Here is a 27,142-nt window from a genome sequence, read left to right on the forward strand (position 1 = left end):
TGGAGACTTTGAATGGCCAGGATCAACCCAAGAAGTGGTTGAACTCTATTCTAGCCATCTGATATATAATTTATGTACACGTTTCAAATATACGCTAAAATGTGTTAGGTTAAATAGTGAGCCTAAGTTTATATGCATCACAAGATATTATGTAATCTTAAATCACTTAAATTCTTAAATTATAATAATAGGTTACAGAAGAGTGAGATTTAATTCTGGCCGTCCGATAAGATCAAAGATCGAATATGGGCCGTTTGATAAGGATGGATTAAAAAGCGGTTACTTTTCATTACATGTAACTACCCCACTAACCCATTTACATGGGTAACCACCCACTATTAGACATAGTTATTCCCACTCGACTATTAGTATAATTAAACTAAATTCTACCATCTAAAAAAGTGCATGTAACTAACTTAGTTTTAACTTCCCACTACTCATGTCCAAATTATGTATGTATTGGGTAGTTATTTTGTGTGGTGGATCAAATGTGTTGGAAGGGAATATGTGTAGTAGTGAGTAGTTACATACTTTTATTTTAGTTCATAGCAGTTAATGTATATATTGCGGTTCCTATAAAGTTAGGATGTGGTGTTGCAGTTGCTAAATTATAGTGCATACCACTCTATATAATTGGATTTTGTTTGCTTATAAATGTAGTTATGAGGTTCATTTTTAATTGTGTTGCTAAGTGCTTCCGTCATGAATAAAGAGTTAAATCATCACACATCGTTGTATGATGAGGAGGTACTTTAATTCAGTTTTTTGTTTCTAAGTTTCTTATACTTTATCCTCTAACGATTGATATTTTCCTGCTTGTAGAACAAAGTTATTGAAACAGGAAGTAAGCTTTATGAGGTACATGTGGTGGAAAGCATGTTTAAGTTATTTGAGTTTCTAATGTGTTCTTTTTTGTTGTTGCTGAACTTTTATTATTTTGATATTACATAATATATATGAAATTTGATACCATGATTGTGTCTTTGTATATATACTAAGTTTCTACGAAACTCAAAAACAGTACCAACATATCAATGGCTTTTTTTATTATCATTATTTTTTTTATTTTTTATGTGTATTGTTTCCTTAATTGTAAGGATCTAACTTGTAAATATGAGTTTGTGTGTTACGCGAACTTCCTAACTGATTTTCATTTGTGTTTTAGCTGCACAAACCTGAGAATGTCGTTGGTGAACCCACTTATATTAAGCAGGTAACAGCTTAACTTGCTTATTTGCTCGCTAGCGTACTCAAATCAAATGCTAACACCTGCACCATTATGCTACTAACAGGAAGAAGATTTATTTGGGGGGGGGGGGGGGGGGAACTTGAATGACTTTGATAAACTCCCACTGTATTGTTCTTGCCAAAAGGATATTGTTGTCGACATTAAGAATGAGGTACTTATTTCTTACTTTGTGTTTACTTGAAAATAACTAACAGTTAATTAACATATTTTGTCTTAGAATCACAATGCTGACCGACTCATGAAACGGTCTCACGCACTCGATAAGTGAAAATGTGAGGATATGATAGAGATTGCAAGTTCCGAAGATGAATCAGAAGAGGCTTGGGTGCCTATTAAGAGGAGGACTAACAATGCTCGTGTTGTAAATCGGGTTGACCTTGATTGAGGACCGCATCGCTTAATGTTTTAATATTGTGTTTTTAAGTACTATCATAGCTAGACTTATGTTTTTATATGATCAGTTGTTTCCATGTGTTATTGACTTAATGTTAGTATCACCTTACTGCGTTGATATTCCCGTCCACCGGACGGGCAAACTGCTAGTTGCATATGTTACCATAAACATAAACCAACGTAAACAAGACACATTCAATCAAACTCCCTATAGGTTAACTCTCACCTCTTATTAACAAATTAAGATCTCTACAATTCAAAAGAAAAGCTAATCCTAAGACCCTATACAAACTAATCGTTCGGTACCACTTTTCTTTGTTTTATTCACTAGACTGTAAATGCCTTTTTCACATCGAACTCAACAGATGGAGACACCATAACCATGAGTTTCAGTGTTGTTTATTTATCTGATGATAATAATTAGAAAGCCACATCGGTTGGGGTTGGGACGTGTTTACATTTTTCCAACCTTTACTCGATTAAAAAATACCCAGACTGGCCACGTGTCTATTGAGAAAATTGCCCGTCGGTTATCTAGGCTAAAAAGTTGTTGGTTAAAATGTAGATGTGTACAATTTGGTTAATGGGCCGAAACGGGTTGGGTTATAAATAGGTTTAGGAGAAAAAATGTTCAAACATGTTATCGAGGCGGTTCAGGAATCAGGAACCACTTGTTTTATATATATTGGGTTGGGTTAAAACTTAAAAGTGTCTTGGCTGGGCTTATCTCTACTCAAATGTGTTTTGATCACGTTAGCCAATAACCGATAGCCCAAATCTACTTGATTTACATTTTCAACGGAGCCCATGCCCAAGTAAGATTAGAAGAAGGCCCAAAACAAGTATAAAGTATTTAACCATTTTCCCATATTTGCCATTTAGCATTATTTTTCCTTCTAACAATTTATCATGAGTATAACTTATATAAAATAATATAAACAAAAAGATGGCAAGACAGTGTATTAATTATTTTAGTAATGATAAAAATAAAAATAAAATAAATAAATAACATATGATAATTAATGAGTATACTGTTTAAGCAAATTATAAAATTTAGAAAATAAATCAACCATGTAAGCATAAAGTATTCACGTGTCATTTTTGAATACAGAATCAAGATCAGCAACCAAAATAAACCAATGAACTAATTAATATCTACTTTAAGAAACGCAACTATCGGACTTGTAACCTTGTGAATCCCATCACTCCAAACCAACGAACCCGAAAGAGCTCTTGATTTGATTGTCGCATTAACCGTCACCACAAACGACTGCTTCTCACCCACTGCTTTAAACACAAGACTGCTCGGGTTAACCTTTACCACCATCCCTGATGGTGCTACCACATGAGCCTTGTATAAAGAACCCGCTGCACCCACATTAGTAACAGTCCTTTTAAATGTTCGGGTTATGTTACCCGAATGTTCAACCGAGAGAGCGAAAGAAGGATAGTTTAGGTCCCACACGGCTGCATTAGTAGTCTTAGAGCAAGCACTTGAATCCCCAGTGACAATTTTCAAAGTGGTGGAGTTATAACCTTGGCCACATAAAAATGAGACATCGTCTAGTTCTCCAGCATCATACACCAAACCGGGTCAACGGCCTTTGACGGGTTGATATGACCAGAGCCATAAGCAAATTCAGCATCGGTATTTTTGGTGGGACTCATTGGTGCGGCTGTAGTCATAAGGGCCGACTTTATAGCAGCAGGGGACCAAGTCGGGTGGAATGATTTAACGTAAGCAGCAGCTCCAGTTGCGTGAGGGCACGACATGGATGTTCCGGAAATAATATTAAACGGGACAACACGGGTATCACCTTCTTCCCCTGTGACGGTTGTACCCTTTGACCACGCGGCTAAAATGTCCACTCCAGGTGCGGTTATATCAGGCTACACATAATATGTTAACACGGGTAATTACATAGTATATATTTTTTTTTTGTAGATAATATATTTAAGCTCATGTGCCTTGAGAACATCCTGTGTGATTATGTTCGGGCCTCTAGACGAGAAGGAAGCCACGGTTGGGGCTGCGTTGTCAACATTTTCGTAACTTCTTCGGATGCTTGCAGTTGGTGTTCTATTAAACACAAAAATTAAAACTTGTTACGTGTCCAATATTGGTGATTGTAAATTACAAGTAACTAGCAATATGCATTTGGTAGACTTACTTGGTGGAGTTTATGTAACTTAGAACAGCTCTTCCATCTTTGCCGCTCAAGGATGCTGTTTGAAGAGGATAACTATATGTGAAATCTTCAATGCCATAATTATCAACTTCGATCACGATACCACTTCCACCCGAATCTGACATATTTATATTAATGCCTGGAATCTCGCATACCACAATTTTATTATGTACCAAAGTTGGGTCTAAGGAATTTTTCAGGCAGAATCTGCAATTGCCAGTAATTATTAGTTTTTGCTACCTAAATGTTATGTATATAAAATCAAAACTATAATTTATTAATAATAGAAGTTACTCTAGCTAGAAATGGTGATCAAGCTATTTAAACAACGTAGTAATTTCGAAAAGAAAAGCTAGTTTTCTATGCAAAATGGCTATATCTTAATTTTGATGAATGTCCTTAATTATTTTGGACAACATTAATTCTGTCAATATAAGTTGAAGTCTTTACCTCGATTCATCTGATGTATATCCTTTCTTAGAATTAGGCACTGATCCACCAAAAACTATCAGATGAATCCCACCATTAAATGTGTTTACCGAAGGTCCCTACATACGAATACAGTTAAGAGACGACGACGACGACAACAACAACAACAATGATAATAATTCTCACCTCATAAGTCACATTATTGCCTAACACAACCTTAGATAGAAACTTCCTGTCAATGCTGCTAGCAGCAACCGATAACGCCCAAGGTGACATATTAGTAATCGATCCTGGAGTCGGGCCATCATTTCCAGCAGAATTCGACGTAAGAATCCCATTTTTCATAGAATGGAAAGCTCCAATGGCGATAGGATCTTCGAAATAGTTTAGAGGGTCAGACCCTCCAGCCGAAAGTGAAATAATATCAACTCCATTGACAATTGCATCGTCAAAAGCCGCTAAAATATCACTATCTGCACAACCATCCGGAAAACATATCTTGTAAACAGCTATACGTGCTGACGGAACACCGCCCCTAGCCGTTTCATTAGCTAAACCTAACAAACTTGCATTGTTAACCGCACGTCCAGCCACGGTGGACGCAGTGTGTGTGCCATGACCTTGGGTGTCCCTTGCTGACAATAGCCCTCCGCGATTGGCTTTCTCGGTGTTATAGTATTTTGCTCCAATAAGTTTGCTGTCAAACAACATATAATATGTCATAATTACTAATGTTAACAACCAGATAATATTGAACCATCAAAGAGCCATCCACAAAAAAAACTACATGACTGCTTTGAAAAGGAAAAAAAGCTATCCAAACGGATATTCTGATCATAGATGGGTCAAACAAACTTTGAAAATTATTAGTTAAAACAGCCGTTTGACCTTTGTCCAATAGCTGTTTGAAAATGGGGTTAGATGTCAGACAATGTATGTATAGTACGTTGGCACAATCAAATTAATAACGGATTGAGTGTTTTTACTTGTTGCAAGTGAAATTGGAGGAATCACATGAGCCCTTCCATTTGGCTGGTGGAGGACCGAATCTGTTCGTCCTTGAAACTATCGGATTCCGGCCAGACGTCGCTGTCAAGCATGCCGACAATGACGTCGCTCTCAAGAGGTGCTCTTTTGACATCTTGAGGGAAGCCAGTGAAGTCCCATGACCTTGTTGTATGTAGTTGCTTTTTGCGGCTTGGGAATACTGACACCACACCCTCCTTGCCTACATGCAATGATGCAAACGATAATATGCATGATTATGTTACAATAATTTTTCTTATGAAACTTTTTAGTTTTTACATGAATAAGATTTTATGTAATTAACTTAAGACTTACTTTACAAATGTCAATAAAGATTTTTGTATGAAAATAATTCAAATTTCCGTTTATTTTCAATATTTAAAAAATCAACTTAATTAATAATTCAAAAAAGATATTAGTTTTCATTTTAAATACATGAAATTTAGCTTTTATCAATGTACGGTCCTTATGAAGACTTGTACGGTCTACATTAAGATTACACATGTCCACTTACTAGGCACAGCGTTGTACAATCTAAATCAAGAAGCTCTACACTTATTTTAGGAATTTATATTTAATTTGAATAGTTGACTATTCATATCTTTAAATTTGAGAATTATCTAAATCAAAACAATTAACTCACGAGCTAGTTGGTTGAAAAATAGATTGAATGCGCGCATCGGTTCTATTGTAATTGTTTTTATTCTCTGTTGTATGTGGTTTTGGCTCTAGTTCTCTAGGCCTGACACTTGGTCCGTGTTTATAATACATATGGCGTTAAAAAAAATAAAATAAAATAACTCACGAGCTAGTTGGTTTTTCTCATGCTCCGTCAGCTTGGCGACGAAACCATTAAAGCTCCTTTTGTAGCTCCAAAGTAAAGATTCCGATGCCCGGCTGCCAAAAGTACATCATCAAAGATATTAGTGTCCTAAAATATACAAGAAATAACATTTTCACATAAATAATAGTTAAATTACCTGCCAGTAACTTCTTGAAGTATGTTAGTGTGGTGTGCATTAACCGAATATAAATCACTCTTTGGAAGGTCACCCATGTACACAATGTACGTCTGCCAAACACAAATAATATTATCTCATGTTAACCAAAAGAAAACGATTAAAAACACATAATATTAAAATGGTGGTTATGTGAAGAAACACTAACCGGACCCCGGGCAGGTTTCGCCCATGCCTTGACTTCGTCGAGAGTCTGGCGGGGGAGTCTTCGTTTTTCAAACTGGGTATCGGTGGATCCCAGTAGGCGGTCATTTACTGCACTTGCCCCTGCTTTAGTAAGTGGGGTAGTGTTCGTAAAATTTACTTCACTTGCTCCGGCTTCGGTAGCCGGAGTAGTGTTCGTAAAAACTGTGTTGCCGGTATTCCCCCCAATAGCTGGGGTTGTGGTTACCGGAATTTCTCTAACCATCTTTTGTATAAAGTTTTGAAAAAACTGGAGAAAATTGTAGTTCTAGCTTTATGCACGGATGGCGCCAATGAAGAAACACTAACCGGACCCCGGGCAGGTTACTGGCAACCTGGGGGTTGGAGAGATGTTTCCCACGAGGGGTTAGACCCTTGGAAGATGGTTCTTCTGATAACCTGCAAAACAGACACCGTGAGCTCGTCACTAAGAAGGGGGGGGTTCCTCCTTGTGACCACCCTCCGGCGTGAGAATCAGACTAGATTGCTCTTTAAATATAAAAGTATATTAAGAGATTGCTAGAGCAGATATCAGGTATAATATGATGATAATGTAGTAAGATATGATGTGTCCAGATGATCATACCATTTGGGGTATTTATAGCCGAAGGTAGGTTTCCAAGGAGGTATGGCCGGCTGCAACAGTGTTCCTGTTCATCAACAGTAGTCTACGCACGTGCCTTGCTGGTAGTTGGTGGGTAGGCAGCGGCTGATAGCGACCAGGCCTGCTGTATACTATTCCCTTTCCACCAACTGCCGGCTACGCACGTGGTATGACAGTAGTTGGTGAGTAGGCAGCGGCTTAATAGTGATACAGTACAGGAGCATGCTGCTCGCCATACTGTATCAGTGAGCTGTCGTATCCCTGATCAGATCTTTCGCCCATACCTCGTCAGGTACAGTAAAAGGTCCTTCAGTATAGACTGGCTTATTTGGGCGGGAGTATTCCCCCTCCCGCCTCTGTGCGGGATTGCTCCCGGCTTTGCTCATTCCTTCAGGTGACACTGAACGAGAGCTAAGTACCTAGTGCGTGTAGCCATGCTGCGCGGGTGGCCTTCCCTCATGGCTTGTATCCGAGGCTGCGGGAACAGGCGGAGTCCACCATGGGAGGCATTTCCTGCGGGACCAGCTTGCATACTGCGCGTAAGGACGTCACGTCTCTGAGCATGGTTGGTCCTGCGGATCCAGTTGGTCTCTGCGCAGACGTCCCTGTTTAAGGTGAGTCTTGCGGGTCCAACTGGGCTCTGCTGGGACCTACCTCTTCAGTGGTTATGAAAGAGTAATAATACCTTGAGATCATTGGAGTCAAATGTGCCACTAAAGATGAAAGAGTATGTGACTGTGAGTAACAGGAACAGTTTTAATGCAGAATAATATGCCATTGATTCGAAGAAGATGTTAAGCAGATGGTACTAAAACTTGTTTATGCATATGCATATATATAGCCAACTTTACCTCATCGTTATCTCAAAATTCACCTATTTGATAATGTTAATTAAGTATCCTGCACGTCATGAGCTGTCGACGAGAGAAGATTAGTGGAATATCCTTGTTTACCTAGTTAGTTAATAAAAATAACCTTTGACTGTTAGAGTTTACTAAAATAGCTTTTTTTTTACATTTTTCAATAATATTTTCGATATGTCGTGACACCTGCCAAAGCTGGAGTTTTTTGCTAAAATAGGTTTTTATTTTCTTTAATTACTTTTTCTCTTTTATCAATCAACTCATATACAACAGTTCATCACGGAGAAGAATCAGAAGATGTTAAGCCTTAAATTATCAAATTCATCAATCATTAAACCAAAATAAACAACCGACTAGAATTTTCTTTGATCGACTACCACAGTACAATCGTTTAACAACAGCGCACGAATTCTCTAAAATCTGGTGAAGATTAAGGAACCAACAAAACCCAACAAAAGAAAAACGAGGAATTGAGTTGAGTTAGGTTCTATTATGTATTGTATCAGACAAAGAGAAGAAAGAATATGAACATCGATTGGGTTGTGTGGCACAAAATTCATTCATTATCTTAATTTCAAAATTAAAATTACAATTACAGCATTATCAGAAATATTTCCCCCTTTTCTTGGGCCTGTGTTAAAAATGGCTTTTTGACTTCTTCAATTTGGGTAATTTGTATGTTGAAAAGAATGGTGTGATCGACTGTAAAAGGAGATTAAGTTTGTTGATTTTCTGGAAAACTCTTTCCGACGAGTGGTTTTCATTGTGTATCATGATTTCGAGCATGGAGGCGTTTCAATGGAGATCACGACAAAATTTGTGAGCTCTAGAGGGTTTTAGGGTGGATTGGAGAAGAAGCTGGTAGGGAGTGATCAGCCTTTTTACACAAAATAAAAGGTTTTGGAGGTGTTTAACCTATTTTGATAAATAAATTTATAAAGAATCTATATTGGTAAATAATTATTTCTCCCAACCCATTTTGGTAAAATAAACTCGCCAAACCTGGACCAAAAACTTTACAAAATCGGTAAGTTGAAATATATCGAAATATTTATAAAGGTTTACAAACACTTAAATAATTTTCAATTTATTTAATACCCTAAAAGTATATTAAAGTTACCGAATAAATATATATATATATATATATATATATCTAATTTAAAATAAATAAAAAAAATGAAATAAGAAAACAAAGAAGAAGAAAAAAAAATTGATGTAGACCAATCTACCGACCCCTCCGTTGGCATTCATGTGCACGAACAAAATAGTGTTGTTGCCAGAAGGGCATAATTTCGCTTGTATTTGAAGACCTAGTGTTGATGACAAATTAAGTTCGCTTGTATTTCAAGACTCATATATAGTTGTGGTTGTCTCAAGGGACGCAATTCATGTTAACATCATCACCATTTGACAATCAATTTAGCTTATATTTGGTAAGTCATGCCATTAATGATGTACTATAATTGTATTATGATTTTATTGTGAATATATTCTATCCGTTTTTAGATGCATATCATGTATTCCATTGTGTTTCTCCACTATATATAAATATGGAATTGGTAATTCAACGCAAGACTTATATTTTCTTGCTAATATGATCAACCGTTATAAAATGACACATTATTTATTCATCCAAAATCAAACATAAGAAAAAGTGAAACCAGTTTACCCAAGGTCAAAAGTAGCTAGTTATTCAACCAAAATAAAAACAATGAACTAATTATCTACTTAACGATTACGAAACGCAACTATCGGACTTGTAACCTTGTGAACCCCATCACTCCAAACCAACGAACCCGAAAGAGCTCTCGATTTAATTTTCGCAGTAACCGTCACAACAAACGATTGCTTCTCACCCACTGCTTTGAACACAAGGCAGCTCGGGTCAACCTTCACCACCATCCCGGACGGTGCAACCACACGAGCCTCGTATGGAGAACCTATTGTACCCACATTAGTAACCGTCCTGTTAAAGGTTCGGGTTATCCTACGCGAATGTTTAGATGAGAGAGCGAATGAAGGGTAGTTTAGGTCCCACACGGCTGCATTAGTAGTCGTAGAGCAAGCACTTGAATCCCCAGTGACGATTTTCAAAGCAGTGGCGCTATAACCTTGGCCACACAAAAATGACACGTAATCTAGCTCTCCCGCATCATAGACCAAACCCGGGTGAACGGCTCTTGAAGGGTTGATATGGCCTGAGCCATATGCAAATTCAGCATCGGTATTTTTGGTGGGACTCATTGGTGCGGCTGTAGTCATAAGGGCCGACTTTATAGCAGCAGGGGACCAAGTCGGGTGGAATGATTTAACGTAAGCAGCCGCTCCCGTGGCGTGAGGGCAAGACATGGAAGTCCCAGAAATAATGTTAAATGGGACAACACGGGTGTCTTCCTTTTGTCGGGTGACGGTTGTACCTTCGGACCATGCGGCTAAAATGTCCACTCCAGGTGCGGTTATATCAGGCTACACATAAATATATAAAATGCTAGTTAACACAAGTAATTACATAGTATTTTTTTAAGATAATATATATAATCTCATGTACCTTGAGAACATCCGGTGTGATTAGGTTCGGGCCTCTTGACGAGAAGGAAATCACGGTTGGGGCTGCTTTGTCGACATGTTCGTAACTTCTTAGGATGTTTGCAGTTGGCGTTCTATCATACACAATAACAAAATTAAAACTTGGCATATATCCATAGGAAATTAATAATACAAAACAAGTAATTAGCAATGCGCGCATTTGGTATATATATATACCTGGTGGAGTTTATGTAAGTTAGAACCGCACTTCCATCTTTGTCACTCAAGAATGTTGTTGGAAGAGGATAAGTATCTGCGAAATCGTCAGTGCCATAACCAGGAAATTCGATCACGACACCACTTGCACCTGACTTTAACGCATGTACCGTGTCTTGAAACTCGCATACCACAATTTTATTATGTACCAAATCGGGGTCTAAGGAATTTGCTATGCAGAATCTGCAATTGCCAATAATGATTTTAGTTTTTGTGATCACTTTAAGTTGTTAATGTTATGTTTCATTACCTAGAGTCCTCTGATGTAGATCCATTCTTAATATTAGGCACAGATGCACCATAAACTATCGGATATATCCCACCATTGAATGTGTTTATCGTAGGTCCCTACACATATATACAGTTAATAATAATAATAATAATAATAATAATAATAATAATAATAATAATAATAATAATAATAATAATATTTTTCACCTCATAAGTCACATTGTTGACTAGCACAACCTTAGTTAGAAACTTCCTGTCAATGCTGCTAGCAGCAACCGATAACGCCCAAGGTGACATATTAGTAATCGATCCTGGAGTCGGGCCATCATTTCCAGCAGAATTCGACGTAAGAATCCCATTTTTCATAGAATGGAAAGCTCCTATGGCGATAGGATCTTCGAAATAGTTTAGAGGGTCAGACCCTCCAGCCGAAAGTGAAATAATATCAACTCCATCGGCAATTGCATCGTCAAAAGCCGCTAATAATCACTATCTGCACAACCATCAGGATAACATATCTTGTAAACAGCTATACGTGCCGAAGGTACACCGCCTCTAGCCGTTCCTTTAGCAAAACCTAACAAACTTGCATTGTTAACTGCTCGTCCAGACACGGTGGAAGCAGTGTGTGTGCCATGGCCGTCGGTGTCTCTTGCTGACAGCCCTTTGCTTTCGGTTTTCTCCGTGTTATAGTATCGTGCTCCGATGAGTTTACTGTCATATAATACGCCTTATTTAGTGTTAATAACAAGATAAATATTGAACTATCAAATGGTTGTAACAAAACACTCAGACGACCGTTTTTACAAGAAAAGATCAAAGTTTGACTAGTATCAAAATTATTAGTCAAAATGGTCATTTGATAACGTGTATAGATGACCGAATTTAATTAATAATGAACTTAGTTTTTTACTTGTTGCATGTGAAATTGGAGGTATCGCATGAACCCTTCCATTTAGCTGGTGGAGGACCGAACCCGTCGTCCTTGAAACTGTCGGATTCCGGCCAGACGCCGCTGTCAAGCATGCCGACAATGACGTCGCTCTCAAGAGGTGCTCTTTTGACATCTTGAGGGAAGCCAGTGAAGTCCCATGACCTTGTTGTATGTAGTTGCTTTTTGCGGTTTGGGAATACTGATACCACACCCTCCTTGCCTGAATGCAAACGATAATATACATGGATTGTATTATAATAATTTTACATAAATAAGATTTTATGTAATTAACTTGTGATGATTGAGGTCATTACTTAAAAAACTTATTTTCAAATGTTATTAAAGATTTTCTTTCTGAAAAATAGTTCAACTTTCAGTTTATTTTTCAAAAGTTAAAATCAATTTATTTATTCTAGTAAATTTAATTCTATATTAACTTCGTTATAAAAAATTAGTGATTTCATTTTAAATGCATAACATTTAGCTTTAATCATTGTATGAATTCATTTTACGTTTAGGATTGTAAATTTAATTATCAATAGTTGACTATTAACATCTTTATTTTGAGAATTATCCAGGAAATTAATTCTTAATCCAAATTCAGAACAATTGACTGACGAGCTATATAAAGTTAATTAGTATTTTGACTCTAGTTCTCTGGTCCTACATATTTCGTTCAAAAAAGAAAAAACTCACGAGCTAGTTGGTTTTTCTCATGCTGCGTCAGCTTGGCGACGAAGCCATTAAAGCTCCTCTTGTAGCTCCAAAGTAAAGATTCCGATGCCCAGCTGCCAAAAGTACATCATCAAAGATATTAGTGTCCTTATATATACAAGAGAGCACACCTTCACATAAATAATATATAGTTAATTACCTGCCAGTAACTTCTCGAAGTATGTTAGTGTGGTGTGCTTGAACGGATACACCAATTTTTGGAAGGTCACCCATGTACACAATGTACGTCTGCCAAACACAAATAATATCATTTCATGTTAACCAAAAGAAAACGATTAAAAACACCTAATTATGAAAGTGAAATAATACCTTGAGATCATTGGGGTCAGCAGCTAATGTGTCACTAAAGATGAAAGAGTATGTGACTGTGAGTAACATGAACAGTTTTAAAGCAGTATACGCCATTGATTCGAAGATATTATGCAGGTAGTACTGAGACTTTGTTTGTGCATGTATACATACATATATATAGCAAACTCAACCTTATTGTTTTAAGAATCTTGCATGTTATGAGCTAAGAATCTTGCATGTTATGAGCTAGCTGTCAATAAGGAGTAATTAGTGGAATAGCCTTGTTTAACTACTGGATTAACAAAAATACATTGACTGTTAGTTTACTAAAATAGCTCTTTTGACATTTTTTCAAAATGATTTTTCAATAAGACTGGCCAATCACGATAAGTCATGTGCCCCGAAATTGTACACATAACTGAATTTTTGGTAAATTGGAGAAGGATAACATGTTTGTTATGGTTAATTACTTTTACATGTTGATTCGGTTTGGTTATGAATGGTTAGAGGTGATCTGGATCTGGTCATGAAATGTTTGGGTCTTATTATATTTGCTCAAAACAAAACATAATTGGTTTGTTAATTTAGGTGTGAAAATTTTTAACTACGTGATAAGTTGTTATTGGACCTTTTTTTATGCTACTAAAAGGAGCGTATGTAAACATGGTGATACTATTCTAACTTGTCCGACTGAGATATCACACAAATTATCAAAACAAATTCATTAAACTCGATAATCCAAAACAAATAATCAAATTCAATGTGTCGCAAACAAACGAGTTTAAATGCACTTAAATTTGAATTTAAAGTATGATTTTGATTTTAAATAAAATATATTTATATGATATTGAGATATATGATTGACCACGCTTCAATATAATTTCAATTAATTTATTCTTTAAATGTTTTGAACCACATTTATCTTCATCCATAAACATTCGTTTTTGTTTCACAAGGTTGTGCTAGCCATCTTGGTCAGTTAATATTTAAGTCAAACACTCAAACTGACATCCAATCTAGCTTATTACATCACATGACTATAAATACAAAAAACTGTCTCATATTTTAGACACACACGTCCTTCACCAAAACTGTTAGTTGCAACATTTATGAAATGTTAAGGTCGCCACGGTATTCGAGAAACACCTTAGATATACACATGCTTGCAACTACGTTCTTAATATAGGATAGCCTATTAATGCTATTTTTATTATACAAATTGCATATATATATGTTATTTTTATTTATTGTACGAATGACCCTACGTATTGTTGCTATATGAACCGACTAACGTTTAAGAATGTTGAATACGAAGTTTTATTTCTAATGTCATTTTAGTATACGTTTAACTACTGTAATTACTATCAACATTTCTTTTAAACTGGTTAGATATATTGTTGTAACCTTACACCATTAGTTTTTTTTTTAATCTTAGAGCATACACAAATAATGCACACAAAGAATACACAAATGTACTAAAGACGTCAGTATTACAACTTTAAAAATTCCAAATCTTGAATAAAACATTTTAGCATTACCAATCACGTTAGATCTCATGATTTTTCAAATAATATATCAATTAACTTTCTGAAACAGTAATTTGACTTCATTATGAATCCATATTTTTAAATTTAAAAACGAATAACGACTTAATTGTTGTCTTCCAAGATCAATTAAGTATATATTTTCGTAAACTACTAACTATAAACTATCCTATTTCGTATTAAACATCCCATTGAGGACTACTAGTTGACCATGCAGATCTAAGTGCACAAATTTATAAAACAAGCTGCACGCCGAACTGTGTTTTGAGTGAAGTTTTTATAATTGATTTAAAGTATTATGTTTTTTAGCATTAGCCAACAAAATATGCATTTGTAGGTTAATGACACAGATGCTTAAATGTTAAATTTCTCTACTACATCAACAACAGCAGACCAAGTTTAGGTACTGGATACGTTAAAACGGGTCATTTTAAAAGTGATATTTTATTCTTTTGTAAATTTTAATTCACGTGACCTTGACATGTATGTTTATATGCACATTTAAATTTATACTATATGTATGGCGTATACAAGTTGGATGTATCTTCAAAGTTTATGTGATTAATGATCAGTGGTATTTTTGGAATACTCCATATTAGAAGTTTGGCAAGTCTAGACTTGATAAGTTCCATAAGGTTTGATAATTTTTTGGTATTTTTGGAATACTCCATATATAAAGCTAGTTATTTGCATATGCTAAACAAGAAATAAGGAACCTATCGGTATTTTCAATTTACAATCTCAAACAGTGTTTTTGAGGCATGAACATTTATCGCCTCAGGGTCAAAGTAACCCTTGTAATAGAATGTTCTTACTACAGTCAGGAACATTTGTGCTAGATCTCGATCAAGATCATTGTCGCTCAACACAAGTTGCACAAGTTCTTGCATTTTGGAGTCAATCTTTGTGTTTGTCCCGTTTTCACATCGTGCAGTGAAATTTTCCTGATTAACGAAGAAACATGTTTAATTTTTTCCATATATAACAAACAACGAAGGAATCTTAACTAAACTCAAATCGGGCATAAGAACCTATGTTTACCTTGGAGTCACAGAACTTAATTAGTTCTTGGCAGAGGTAATTACTGACGGTTGAAAGCCGTTGGTAGTGAGGATGACTTAAGAGCTCAGTAGCTACGCATCTACCAGCGGTTATGTTTAATGTTTCTATTATCAGTTCAACACGCCTATCTTCACCGTCTTGCCACCTCATCAACCACATCTCCCACTATTTCCAAACAACACAAATACACAATCGTCATTGTTATTTAGAAACAACAAAAGGTTTGTCACAAAAGAAGATTCATAAGATCAGTTATATCAAGAATAATTACCGCATGGTAGAGTTGTTGGTAGATGTCTTGATTACGAACCATGACTTCATCCCACGTGAGATCGTGTATGGTCCCTTGCAGTGCAACCATGACCCTGTGCCATGGTTCTCCGCTTCTTTGCAACCAAACAAATCAAGAACACTATTAAGATACAATGAGACTACAAAAAGACTCACTCATTAAACGAGTAAAAATTAAAAATAAAAATTTTGAATCATTTTGGGTGAAACTTTTTGAAAACGTCCTATTTTGACCAACTCACTCGATTTGCTGAGTTTTAAGAAAAGCTAGTACCTGAAATGTTTTTTGGAAGCAGAATTGATGTTTTTAAATTCATTCACAAATGCTCGTCTGTGCACTCTTGAGAGCTGTGGTGAGCCAAAAAATCTAGAGATCGTGTCGACCAACATGGAGGTTTTAGCCCATGCTAGTCGCTCCTTGGATCTTTCTGGCTCGAATATGCTAGCTGCCGCTAGGTAGTACGTTACCAAAAGGCTTGTGAGATCATTGCTCGTTGCACTACAAAAAAAATGCCGTATAGTGACATACAAAAAGTGTCATTAAATAACAAAAAAATGCCACTAAATTCCTGATTAAGAATGTGCGGCATACAAAAAAAAGTGTCACTAGAAGCGGTGACGCTAAAGCCTTTTAGAGGCACTTTTTAAATGTGCCGCACAAACTTTTTGAGCTTTTGTGGCACTTTTTTTTGCCAACAAAAAAAACATTTTGTGGCAAAAATTTTGTGTCACTAATCATTTGTAGGTAAATTTCATACTAATTATAGTGACAGAATTTCCATTAATCATTTATAGTATAAAATAAGAATAAAACCATAAGATATAAAAAACAAAATATCGTCACTTTAATTAAAAGTTCAATCGTCTTAAACTTATTTCAAATGTTTACAAACAATGTCCAATAAGTGTCAAACTAAGTTATCAAACATATAAACACAAAACTAACAAATGTTGCAAGATTAACTAACACAACACTCCTCGCTTCCAATGTGGCTTCCAGTCAGTCATCTAGTGTTACTTTGTCACTTGATCTCCCTAGAAAAGTAGAAGGCATCCTCAGGTTCATCAACATGTTTAGCATTTGTCTTAACCGAGTCCATTCTTTCAAGGCTTGCAACCCCATCTCTACCACCTTCAAATGTTTCCTATCAATCTAGATTATATAATTTTATGTTCACAAAATAAATTCAATACAATGTATCTTACAGTAAGATAAGACCTAGAGTAAGATCATCTCCTGTGTTTTCAAAAACTCTTCACATAAGCATCAAATTGAACAAAATCAAATTTTAAAAAGTAGCATTACAAAAATTATATAGAACAATAACTAACTCGTATATTTAGCAAAAGGCGCCCAAAGTAAAACTCAGCATATAAACCTTCTAAACCTAGTTATCAAAGGCGCACTTAAGGCGCATAGGCCTCACCTGGCCCTAGGCGCAAAATAAGTGAGGGCCTAAGACAAAAAAAAGTGCACTTAAATAAAAGACATATAAATATATATTGCGTATTTGAAAATTAATACTATTATTCATATATAATAAACAAAGGCTATTAGTACCAAAAGCTTTAAAAGAGTCGAAATTCAAATGTAATTCCAAAACTTGAATAACAAATTGTTCAAAGTAAAGTACCAAAATGTTCAAAACATACAAACCAAACGGTCAAAAAGTATAAATAATAAACGTTCAAATGACTATTATTCTTGATGCGCCATCAATGATAGTAAATGTGTTGTCACCTTCAAGAAGCGTGGATATTGGGCCTGGCCTGTAAAATGAGCCGAGGTGCAAGAAGTGAGAGCTTTTAATAACTATGCTTCTAAATGCACTTTGATATAGGATTTGAAGTATTACTACAATGGCAACTAACACAAAATACATATATAAAATTGTTGAGAAACCATTAACTCATACATTTACAAACCTTGAACTTGCTCTAGCGGGCCTGTCACACGGATTATTAAAGCCGGGAATTATTCATATGATGCCTTACGTTGAGATCAATGTTTGTCATTTTGCCACACTTTCAGGATCATCGTCATAACAGCCTGCAGAAGACTCAGCTTGCTCTCACTAAAATCTCCAAAACACCATCAAAAGCATCTAAGCAATAGAAAAAAATAATTAAAATATCATTATCACAAACACCAAATTTAATAAAATGTTTTAAAAAACATTGCGTACACCTGAACCCGATGAGCTGATGTGTACAGTGAAAAGAAGTTTCTTCATCTCATTCTTTAATAGGCCAAGCTCTTTGCTAAAAGACTATGTGGGCCTTCATCCTTAAAAAACAAATATACTATAAGAATTATATATTTTACTACTTTCACTACTAGAAAACTGATGGTGTTGTGACGCCAGATTGCGTCGGAAAAGCGTTACAAACGAGTGATTCAGATGCATTTCCGACGCATTTTGCGTGTCAGAAAAACCCTCGTCGGAAATTCGTTTATGACGCATTTCCGACACAAATTAAGACAAATTTCTGACGCATAATTTTGTCGCAATTTTCCGACACTTTTCCGACACATTTTAACAACCTTTAATAATTATTATTATCGTATTAATATTACCGTATATGTATAAATACGGTATTAATTTTCGGTTTTCCGACGCAATTCTGACTCATATATAAATTGTTTTCCGACGCAATTCTGACACGTTTACATTTTTTTTGACACAGTTCCGACGCATATTTGAATTGTTTTCCGACACAAATTTGACGCATATATGAATTATTTTCCGACGCAATTCCAACGCATATATGAATTATTTTTTGACGGAATTTCTTACGCATTTGTATTTTTAATATATTTTTATTTTTAAATTCAAAATAATCCAGATTTTTTTAATTATTTTTTTTTTGGTAGAAATACTCAATAAAGCCACAAAACTGTTATACCTAAAAAACCACAAATTCACTCACAAAACAACTTTTTCCAATTGAAACTCAAATATAATCAAAGTCATTACAAATCCATTACAAACTAACATGTCTAAAATTGAACATAAAAAACTACTTGAATTACAAACAAAAAATTACGGCCACTTCTACACCTTTTTGCATCGCTTTGCCCATGTTATTGCATTCCATGCTCTCCTTTCAACTTCCATTTGAACTTGAATCTACAAATTTGTTAAACATGTACGATAATCAGTAAACAAACAACACATGATAACTATAATTATGAATAACATATAACCAGTTTCATAGGCCTATTAACTGTAGAAGTAATTGCATCTAAGTTTGCTACCTTTACACCTCCTAAAAGGAGTTTTTGTATCCAAATCATGGAATAGAGACATCTACCAACCAATCAATTAACAAAGATGCATCAAAGTTACAAAGTTGTATGCAAGTGTTCTTTCATAAATTCAATAACTCAAGTCGAAAACTAAAACATATATAAAAAAATGGGACAATAATTAGCTTCTAACTAAATTTAATTCACTAATAGCATCATTTTGTCCACTTATAATAAACAATATACCCTAAAACTTGTAACTTGTCTATATAACAGGAGACCATAATTTGATATCATATGCAGCCTTAAATCCGTTACAGAGATACAAATTTAAAGTCATAGTTCTATCAAAGATACCTGGGATGTCCTTCGGCACGAGACTCAAACTTGAATGGCGAACATAACGAAAATTCTGAATGAAAACTGCATATAAATTCACTATCAAAAGTAACTGTCCAAGAGTGATGCAAGCTATCAAACCAGTCAACACCTTACAGCCTTCCACGCATACGTAACTGGACTCCAATAAAACCTTCCACTTCCATCCCCTTCGGACACTTACATACATCCACACACTCTTACCAACACTGCAAGAAAGAAATAGTTATAACTTACACTAATAATGAAAACTTAATAAAAAAAGGTTATTATTTCATATAGTACTCCAATCAACTATATTTTGTAAAAGTAATAATAATAAGCAAACAAAATCATATACTTGCTTCGATCTCGCAGACTTTGGAGGCATGTCTCCTTTTAAATGTGTAAAAATTGAAGAGAAACCCAATTGTGTTTAATGACAGTAAGGTTTTCAAAAAAGAATGAATATTTGGTATTATAAAGGGGTACGAAATATCTTCACTAATGAAATTCAAACCCTAAAGTTCAACACATGATTCGGAAGAGGAATTGAATACAAATTGCATACCTCTGGTGTAGGGTTTAGGCCGTCGGTGAGAAGAAATCGATTCGCAAGTCGATGAACAACGTGTCGATTTGAAGCGTCGCCAACAGTAGATCCCTTTCTGCTATGTGTAGAAATAAAACAAAAGTAAAATAGAGCGAAGAATGGATGTGGTAGACATGATGATACCTGGCGACCCTTAGCCGGCGACCGCCGTTGTGAGAATAGACACCGGCGAAAACTGACAGTGAGAATGAACCTAGGGTTTGGTTTTTCTTTTAAAAGCTAAGTATTAAAAAGGAAAACTAAACATCAAATTCTATTGTTAATTTGATTGTTTATTTAATTGATCGATCTGGGTTCGAGTCTAAGTAGAAATCATTTTTTTTCTTGGTAAAAGAGTTTAAAGTAAATCCGACGCATTTCCGACGTAAATTATGCTTGTGTCGGAAATTCTGACACCTTTCCTACGCAATACAATTTTGTTTACGTTTCTTGAGGTTCAAACGTTGTTTTTCCTACTCCATTTTTTGCACAACTTCATTATACATGAAACACTATCACTTCCCAAACTTATACATACAATATATCTACATACATACGTGTGTACCATTAGAACCTATAAGTTACAACAGTCTATATAAGTAGTCTAATATTTTTATTTGTTTCTCGAGGTTCAGACGTTTTTCCTTATTCCATCTTTTACACCAACTTCATTAAACTTGAAATACTTTTCCTTCACAAAGTTATACATATTATAATGTTTGTGTACGTATGTGCCATTAGAACTCTAACTAATAACGACCTTTTACAATATGATAATGTTACTCATGTATGTACGCAATTGTATAATATGTATAAGTTAGGGAAATGAAAGTATTCCCCGTATAGTGAAGACATACAAATTATGGATGAAAAAATAAATGTTGGAGTCTAATTAAACGAAAAACATACTTAGGCCGTCAGAATTGCGTAGCAAGTTGCTACACATTTGCTACGCATTTTCAACAAAATAAACGTTGCGTCGGAAATGTGTCGAAACTTATATTATTACTTTTATAAATATATTGATAAAGTACAACATTAAGATTTTGCGCTTAAAATTAGTCAGACATTCCGACACAATTCTGACGCAATTTGTATTTTTCTTTACCTTAGTGTATTAACAAAAACATTACACAAAATTGAAATGTTGTGTTGGAAATGCGTCAGAAATTCCGACACCTTTCCGATGCAGTTTGTATTATCATTTCGATTAACATGTTAAAAAAACTAGAATTAGAAAATAAAATTGTTGTGTCGAAATTGCGTCGGAAATTCCGACACGTTTATGACGCTTTTTGTATTATGATTTAATTTAACTTATTAAAAAAACAAAATTATGAAATTAAAATTTTGTGTCATAAATGAGTTGGAATTTCCGACACATTCCCGACACAAGTTGTATTATCATGTAAATATAAGAAATAAAATACACTATTAAAATGATGTGTCGGAATTGCGTATGAAATTCCAACGCATTTCCGACGCAATTTAGTTTTTGTCAGAAATTTCTCATAACGTACGACATAAAATTAGGATTTCACTTTTTGTCAAAAATGTGTCGGAAATGTGTAGCAAATTCCGACACAAAAAATTGCGTCACAAATTTCTGTAGCAATGATACCCTTTTTCTAGTAGTGTTTTTAAACATATATGTTGACATAGTGGTGCGCATGAAACCAAAATAACCAATGTTAATCGAATGAACCAAACCTAAAATGGTACGTTTGCGTTTATGTTCTTGACACCATTAAGTAAATTTAAGTGTAAAACGATAAAACCTTTAAAAAAAAGAAAGAAAGGTCACACAAATCATGTTGCTAAAAAATAATTACCTGAACAAACCCTGAATTGTCAAACCAATGTTTAAGAAAAAGATTCTTGCAATTATCATGAGACCGGATGGAGTAAATAGTATAAAGAGAATGACTATTATATGGCACAATCAATTTGGTTCTAACCTTGATTTATTGTAATGAAGCATGCATTACTTTCATCTAATGATCCTTTCGACCACCACCGTAAATTGTCTCAACCTGCAGCAACCAGAAAACAAAGGCACATAATATGGGGTCTAATTTATACAGCATGTGCATTATTTAAAACAAAAATATGTCAAACTAAAAATGAATTGAATTAAAAGTCAAAAACTCACCACAAAATTTTTCACAAATGAGAAACTGCAGGATGAATAGTTCTTGCCTACACAAAATAAAATTATGCACTCATCAAACCACCATAGTCAAAACTAGTAAAAAAACACGAACCTCCGTCTTAGGATTTCAAGCAATTACTCGATTATGGTTGTGAATCTGTCAAGTTGAAGTGATTTGTGATTAAAGCTAACAATATTAGGATGAAGAATCTGTAGATTAGGATGCGTCGAGCCTGTTGAATCGAGTAGGATAACGAGACTATTGTGAGACTAAATTCGATTGTGAGGGTCGTCGAATGTTTCACCAATTGCCAATTACCAATTGATCATGAGAGGACTTCACTGATTCAGGAAAGGAGAAGTCGTTGAAAAAATCTTTGGCGGCTCGGGATTAGGGTTTCTCGAGACAGAACTATGATAAGAATGACTTCATCGACTGGTATTCAAAATGGGGGTGATTTACAAAGGAGCGGGACATCAATAATTTTTTGGAGAGACGAGGGAAATTTGCAAATTGGGGGCGGATATATTCAAATTCGAGTGAGAATATTTTATACTGAATTTGCGAAGGAGATAACTTTTTAATTTTAAAATTTCGTCTTTACTCGTTGGCTTATGTTTTATGATCAAAATAATTGAACTTTAGTCATCAATTATCTTTGTTATCTGAATCATATTTATTTGGATATAAAATGATTTTGAAAATGACTTTAAATCTTTCATTGTCAGATTTTTTGGTTATAGTAAAATAATTCTCGTTTTATAATTACTCACTAAGTGATCAAAACAATTTCATAAGAATTTTAAATGCTACTAAAAATGTGTCATGACAAATACAAAGTGATATTAAAAATATAGATTAGTGACACATAATTTAAAATGCCACTAAAATGTTTGTCAAACAAATATAGTATTCTCAAAGTTCCATTAAAAGTCTAAATTAGTGGCACAAAAACAAAATGTCATTAAAAGTGTGTGTCGCTAAAGGCTTTTTATTTGTAGTGTTGGGAACTATTTGATACCTGAGTCCACATACCGTCTGCATGAAAAAATATGTATAAACCAGCTGATTCTACTTTTTTACATCAACATATTGATGTATATTTATAAATTTAGCCTATTTAGGAATGTTCATATGGAAATTTTGAAGACTTGGTAACTTACAGTTGAAGAGTGCTCCACTCGCGCTGATGCATGGCTTGACAGTTATTGTAGTCAAGTTTCGCCATTTCAAGGTATGTATTGTTACTCACAGTTCCCATTCTAAAGATTTTTGTATACTAATTAGTTTACTTTATGTTTGAAGAAGTAATACAAGATTTATAAAACAATATTAATAAAAAAACAAATCCGACAATTAACAAAACAAATTAGAGTGCATGTGTATGTTGGATCAAACAGCAATCGAATTGATTGTGTTTTATGAAACAAGGTATTAGAACTTGTGTAACCGGAATTGGTTCGAATAGCTAGTACACAAGATACAATGCAAATTAGGATAGCCAAAGATCAACGAAAAAGTTTGCCCAAAAATGTACACCGAAATCAACTTTGTGACTTATGTTTGATGGGTATGAAGCCTCGAAAGACTTTTCTATTGGCGACCGCTTATAGGTCAACTTGGGTTCTTGATCTAGTTTTTGGTAACATTTATGTGTTTGTACTAGTTGATGATTACAAACGATGTTAATGGTCGTATTAATATGCTTAAATCCAAGAAACAAGCCTCAATGTTTTCAAAGTGTTTGAAAACAGATTGAGGAGGCGAATTCAACTCAACTGAATTCACACAGTTCTGTGAAGAAAAGGGGACTACTAGACAATTAACCACACCCTACACACCAGAAAACTTGGTGTCGTGGAGCAATGAAATCGAACCCTTTAAGAGATTATTCGTAGCATTATTAACAAAATGTCCGGCTGTGTTACTAAATTTAGTCTCATTTAAAAATTTATGCAATATTCGTTTAAAAGGCAAGCAATACCTGTATAAGCCTTTGGCAATCCAAGCTTCATCCTCGCCTCCATATTGATCCAAGTAATATCTTGCTTCGAGGCGAGGTAAGCTCGCATACCATGGCACGTTTAGTGCATATCCTACCTGTTGATTTAAGACACCATAATTAACAAGTTTATAATAAACGTTTCTAAAGTAATATATGGGTATACCTCTCCAGGCAAGTCCTTGGCGATGATCCATTTATCAAGAATCTTGTTGGCTGATTCTTGTTCTCTCAAATAATTGTAAGAAAATGCTTTGGCATTTTCAAGAAGTTTCTCCCCAGGAAAGAGCATTTGTGAAGCCCTGTACAAATTGAACATTCCGGTGACAGCTTGTGTAGACTGCCCCGCAAAGCATACAAATGTACCATCTTTCTCAAATTGCCTTAATACATCTGTTACAAGAAACAGTTGGTACTTGTTAGTCTTGATTTTGGTTTTACGGATTTTTGGGCAGAAATGAGAAACAAACCGAATTCAATTTCGGTTCGTTTTTTGTGTTCCAAACAAAAAAATGGAACATATTAATATATATATATATATATTGCTTTAGATTTTTAACTATTTTTTACCATTATTTGATATTGGATTAGGTTGGGGTAAATAAGATTGAGCTAAAATTATAATTGAGTTGGAATAAACAAATTTGTTATCAGGCTTGGAGTTTGGACAGAATTCGGATAATTTTAAAACCGAAACCAAACATATACGTGGTTTGGTTTTAAATGATTTTGGTTCGGTTTAACCTAATTGAAACCGTGTATGAACACCCTGCTAGTTGACACATACACTGAAACTGAAAACCAACCTGGAGAGACTTCATAACCATGCATTCTTAAAACCCTAAACCCCATCGTGGTATCATCAATATCTTGCACATTTGAGTTTCTTGCCCAACAAATCCCATCCTTTGTCCAGTACCTGAAATCCATTTTCGTTCGGGGTCATGAAACAATCTTATTACCAATTCTATGCTTTTTTTTATTTTCAAGGTTGTTCATAGGGTTATATATATAGGAGGTGATTTGTGCACCACCAAATTAAACAATGCATTAACTACAATAATTTAGCATATAGTGACATCTGATGATTGATGACAACCTGCTCACATGAAGAATATAAAATTTTACTATTATGTAGTAGTAATTTCATACCTGTGGATATATTCTGTACAAGCTTTTATATCTGGCTCGAAATAGCGAGAAATCCCAAGTCGTTGAAGGCGATCAACAACCCAAATATGCTTGAAAAGATCCACAGGGTAGACGCCCGGGACTACAACACGATCAAAACATTAATAAATTACCTTTTCAAAAACAGGAGTGTTCCATAAACCACCAAAATTTAATTAAAGCATACGTACCTCCGCCATTGAATTTAGTAACAAGGTTGGTGAGGTATCTAAGACACTTTTAGTCTTTCGTTTGCATGAATGCAAAAGCAGTAGCGGATGGAGAAAACAAAAAAGATCCTTCTTTGCACTGCAATTTTAGAAGCTTTTCCCATTCCAAATTCGGCAATCCTTCCAAACTATGAAGTAAAGCCGTTGGTACATTGTGAAGTACTTCCTTTGGAATCCTTTAATTAATTTCATCACAAAAAATTAACAAAATCTCATATATAGTTATTTTTAAGAAAAAAAGCTATCGAGGGTTTAAAGTACTTACTTGGTAAGCTTTATGTTTCTTCTAGCATAGATTTCTTTCATGAATGGAGTATCCACAGGGACATCAAGTTTTAGCTTCCGAGCCAAGTTTGTTAGCGAAGGGAACGTTACTTCAAAACCAATCGGCATATGTTCCCCTTCGACTTCTTCAAGTTGGCTTATGTTTTCTTTCAGAAACTTCAGTCCTGATCATAGAGTACATCACCACATAATTAGTCCATATTTTCTGTTGCAAAACACCTTTTAATACATATTGAATGTCCCAAAATTAGTAAGGATGCGACCAAACAACGATTTTTAGGTATGTACTATGCACTAAATAAGAGCATTAACATCTCAACTCGATCCCTATAACAATGACATAACACAACGCCTCAAAATGTGTTTAAGGGTTTTGCCTATGTCAATAGGACACCAACCCCATAGTTGGGTTTATTTTAAAATTTCAAAAATGCAAACTTTTTTTACTTGTATACTTTTTTTTTCCAACAGAGGTGAAGAACTGTTATTAATGATCTAAGAGATGCAGATTTACTTTGTTGGCATTTAGTGGGATGATCGTTCCAAGAAGTTAAAGCAATAATGCAAGCCATTGTATTAATAACCCTATCATGAGTCAAAAATATTAAAGAATCGCCCCATGAGCCATCAGAGAGTTGATTGTTAACAATCCATTCCAAGCTTGATGGAAACTGGGGATGGCCGCTTCCATCGACTTTGTGTATGAGGGCCACCCAAGCGGTGTCATAAGCCGACATGGTTACATCACCATCGTCCATTGTACGTAGCCTTGTTTTAATTCTCTCTACCAAATGTGCAATTTCACCGCTTGGAGACACAATCTTTAACAAAGTAACTATATATTAGAAGATACAAAATGTAACTTTAAAAACTGTTATTATATGACAAAGTACAACATTTCTACATTATTTAGAAAATCGTACTTTTGAAAAGGTTGTTAAAAATGAGTTACAAAACTTTTTGTAGAATATTTATCCTGTAGGTATTTTAATATATAACCAAATTTAATTAGAAAAATGTAATAACCATATGATGCATTTATATAAAGTGTTTGGTAGTTTAGGGGTGTAAATGAGTCTAGCCGAGCTCATACTCGGCTCATTTCAAGCTTTATTTTCAAAGCTCGAGTTCGGCTCGTGAGTAGATTTTCAAACTCAAGCTAAGGTCGGCTCGGCTTGACTCGTTTACTATTTATTTATTAATTTTTATATACTTATAAATATTTTTATTTTTTTCTTCAAATTATCCTATTGTGTAT

At 34.9% G+C, this 27,142-nt stretch overlaps 4 pseudogenes; all 4 read right to left on the reverse strand.

Moving 5' to 3' along the window:
• Positions 1-2,773: 2,773 nt before the first annotated feature.
• LOC143616816 (cucumisin-like) lies at positions 2,774-3,956 on the reverse strand (annotated as a pseudogene).
• A 439-nt stretch (positions 3,957-4,395) lies between these two features.
• On the reverse strand, positions 4,396-7,870 carry LOC143616809 (cucumisin-like; annotated as a pseudogene).
• A 1,751-nt stretch (positions 7,871-9,621) lies between these two features.
• Positions 9,622-13,118, reverse strand: LOC143616811 (cucumisin-like; annotated as a pseudogene).
• A 2,084-nt stretch (positions 13,119-15,202) lies between these two features.
• Positions 15,203-26,642, reverse strand: LOC143616810 ((-)-kolavenyl diphosphate synthase TPS10, chloroplastic-like; annotated as a pseudogene).
• Positions 26,643-27,142: the final 500 nt, after the last annotated feature.

Source organism: Bidens hawaiensis, unplaced genomic scaffold (assembly GCF_021521415.1).
Source record: "Bidens hawaiensis isolate Kalapana, Puna unplaced genomic scaffold, B.hawaiensis_p1.1 tig00049908_1, whole genome shotgun sequence".
Classification (NCBI taxonomy): Eukaryota; Viridiplantae; Streptophyta; class Magnoliopsida; order Asterales; family Asteraceae; genus Bidens; species Bidens hawaiensis.